The sequence below is a fragment of the Nematolebias whitei genome, chromosome 19 (assembly GCF_014905685.2).
Source record: "Nematolebias whitei isolate Nwh7 chromosome 19, NemWhi1, whole genome shotgun sequence".
NCBI classification, from domain to species: Eukaryota; Metazoa; Chordata; class Actinopteri; order Cyprinodontiformes; family Rivulidae; genus Nematolebias; species Nematolebias whitei.
Window position 1 is genome coordinate 7,977,460 of NC_056516.1, and position 3,613 is coordinate 7,981,072.

The 3,613-nt window shown below is 40.5% G+C and overlaps 1 protein-coding gene across 1 annotated transcript in view; it reads left to right on the top strand.

Annotated features, from left to right (window-relative positions):
- Positions 1 to 2,552: 2,552 nt before the first annotated feature.
- The window catches only part of LOC119425684 (growth factor receptor-bound protein 10), a gene marked incomplete in the record, with an annotated part of 634,378 nt that continues 633,317 nt past the window's right edge, over positions 2,553 to 3,613 (top strand). The window contains 1 exon segment of the mRNA XM_037693228.1: positions 2,553 to 2,784.

Below are 3,613 nucleotides of genomic sequence, written 5' to 3' on the forward strand. Positions count from 1 at the left end.
CTGATTCTTCCCCCAACAGCTGACTCCAAAGTGGAACAAACCAGTTATGTTGGTGCTAAGATGGTCTTTTTGGCAACGCCCCCTCCTCCATTGCCAGCCCTCTTCATTGTTGACAGTCTTGTCAAACTGGTTGAAAACAACAAAAGTCCATGCTCAATAATCCACGACTGTCAACAAGGAAGAGGGCCGGCAATGGAGGAGGGGGTGTGCCAAAGAGACCATCTTAGCACCAACATAACTGGTTTGTTCCACTTTGGAGTAAACTGTTGGGGGAAGAATCAGTTTTGTTGTGTGTTTCCTTGACTGATGAAGCCTTCCGGATCGAAGGTGAAACATTTCAGCACAAAAAAATAAACTGTCCAGATGACCTGACTGAAAAATGTTGGATTGTAATCCTGGATTGTTGAGCATGGACTTTTGTTGTCAAATGTTGTGGAGTTGAGATGGAAAAGTTGTCACCCTTCTTCCTCTATCTCATCCTTTGTTACTGCTACAAACTTCTACCCTGAGGTTGTTAGACTCATGAATCTCTAGTCAGGATGATCACTGTGAATAATCACTGTGATGTCACTTGATTGTTGATGTGTGCTGCTGACTATCCATGCTTCTGATCTCATGCTACTGATTTATTTCATGTTGCTGTGTTCATTAGTCCTCATCTGCTCACACAGACTCATGTTCGTGCTGCTGTTGTTTGGTGCATTGTTTTATACTAGTAGTGCTTAGTGTATTTTTAATTTAGTGTATTTCTTAGTTCATATCTTATTATGGTTTTTCTTTGCAATTTGTATTTTTGTTGGATGTAACTGGGACCCTGTGTACATAGTTTTGTTCCACCTCATGTACCACATGTGATGTGAATGACAGTAAAGACACCTTGACCTTGAGAAGTGAAAGAACAAATGATCCTTCATAGTATCCTCAGTAAAATGCTTAGCCCCCACTTAGCACCTGCAGAAAAATATCTCTGGAGCTGCCACTGGTCCAGGGGTATTCCTGACCAGATGCTTGAGCCACCTCAACTGGTTCCTCTTGTTGTGGAGGAACAGTGGTTCTAGTCTCTTCCATATAAATGAACTCACTCTGTCACTTAGAGAGAGTCTTGTGAAGAAAACTCATTTCAACTTCCTCTATCCAAGATATCATTTTTTTTCAGTCACTGTCCAGAGTTCATGACCACAGGTGAGGATAGGAACGTGGACCACAGGTGTGGATACGTGGACCACCAGGTAAATAGAGAGCTTCACCTTACAGCTCAACTCCCTTGTCCCAACAAAGAACTGGTACAGAGTGAAACCATATGGATCTATCTGTCCATCTCATACACCATTTCCCCCTCACTTGCTGCTTTTTGTCCCTCTGTTTTTGAATAAAAGAACAAACATGCAAATGATTTGCTGCGCAGGAACTTTAAGGCTGTTAATGGCAGTTTAACACTGCCATTGTTTCCAATTTGTGTCCTGAACTTATAACGTAAATGGCAGAAGAAAATCAATCAATCAGTATATTTTTTAAATAACTACGATTTTAAAGTACAGTTGTATGTTGTAGGTATGGAAGCCCATTTCCGCCATGAAAGAAAAAATAAAAGCCCAACAGGAAGTCATTATTACGACTTTCAAAATCATAATTTTGAGTTTTAAAGTCATAATTATGAGAATAAAAGTAATAATTTTGAGTTTTTAAGTCATAATTACGAGAATAAAAGTCATAATTATGAGTTTTAAAGTCATAATTATGAGAATAAAAATTATAATTTTGAGTTGTAAACTCTTATTTATGAGAATAAAAGTCATAATTATGAGTTTTAAAGTCATAATTACAAGAATAAATTCATAATTATGAGTTTTATAGTCATAATCATGAGACTAAAAGTCATAATTATGAGAATAAAAGTAATAATTTTGACTTTTAAAGTCATAATTTTGACTTTAAAACTCAATTATGACTTCCTGTTGGGCTTTTATTTCATAGCGGAAATGGGCTTTGATACTAAATGCTATATAAAGTGGTGATGAAAGATGTATATATTACACACCTTTATTTAAAAGGACTGACAAAGGCAGAGGGACATACATTGAATGAATGTGCTATGCAGGAGAACTACAGGTGTCTCACAGGAAGTTGCAAGGGACAAACCTCAAAATTAAATTAGAGAAGTCGAAATTATGACTTTTTAACTTGAAATTACGACTTTTATTCTCATAATTATGACTTTAAAACTCGAAATTATGACATTTATTCTCAGAATTATGACTTTAAAACTCGAAATTATGACTTTTATTCACATAATTATGACTTTAAAACTCAAAATTATGACTTTTATTTTAATAATTATGACTTTAAAACTCGAAATTATTACTTTTATTGTCAGAATTATGACTTTAAAACTCGAAATTATGACTTCCAGTTGGGTTTTTCTTTTTCTTTCATGACGGAAATGGGCTTAAATATCTAGCTGTTGGACACGCGCTTGTTTTGTATTTTTTACAGTGCACTGCTCAGACCAGGGGGCGGGGCTTCAGAACTGGAGAAGGTTTCCCTCCGAGCCAGAAAGCGCGCGTTCGTTCGAGCACGTTCGTCTCTGCGTGCGCGAGCGCGTGTCGAGTCAGCTGGTCGCTGTGGCGTGCTCGTGTTGTGCACGTCGTGGGGGGACAAGGTGAGGAAGGCTCGGCGGCGGACAGTTTTCTGGGGTGGGGGGTGAGAACAGTTCGTACCGAGTCTCCGCCGCGGACAGTCGAGCCTCCTGACCCGGACCCGCCTGGAGCCTCCTCCTTCAGAACAGTAAGCACTTTGTTTGTGTTTCCGAACTACGTCTCCATATGGCTGCTAAACCGTGTAAAAGTGCACTTTACCGGTTTTATTGTCACGAACGAGGCTGACCCGTTTTAGCCTTCGTCGCAGTTTTTGAAGGCGTCACGCATGAAGCTGCTCCAAACAGAAACATGTTCATGTGAAGGCCACCATTTTTAACAGAAACTCCCGAACTACCTGGCTGGTCACGTGCTGTGGTCCTGGTGGGTGAGTCAACATTATCCGTGCACATGGCTGATGCTGCACCGCCGATTGTCAACTTTGTGAAGGAGAAGCTGCGTGTTGTGCTCCTGCATGCTGGCCCTCCCTGTAGGTACACACGAGGGGATCGAGTAACAGAGGAGCTCAGTGCTGCTGACTAAACACTCTGGATCACAAAAACAAGCAGCAGCTAAAGTCTGAAGAAGGCCCAGGATTCCTTGAAGGAAATCTTATTTATAAACTAGACTTTAATCATGTTGAGGTTGTTAATCAAACCTTGAAAATAGTCCTATGTGCCTTTTTTTGTTTGAGGAGTAGATCATGACTGAGCTGCTGCTTCAGTTCAATATTTATCAAATGAATAGTTACATGAGCATAGTCGTTTTTGTGTTGGGAAAGGTTGATCAGGCGGCCAGTTTTAACTCCAGAAAGTTAGCTGTGTTATGTTGGGCAGAAGTGGCTGAGTGGTTAGAGCAGTGGTCCTCCAATGGTAGAGTTGGGGGTTTGATTCCACCAGCAGTCACATGTTGAAGTGTCCCTGGGCAAGACACAACCCCTCATTGCCTCTGATGTGTGCCCCATTGGTGTATGAATGTGA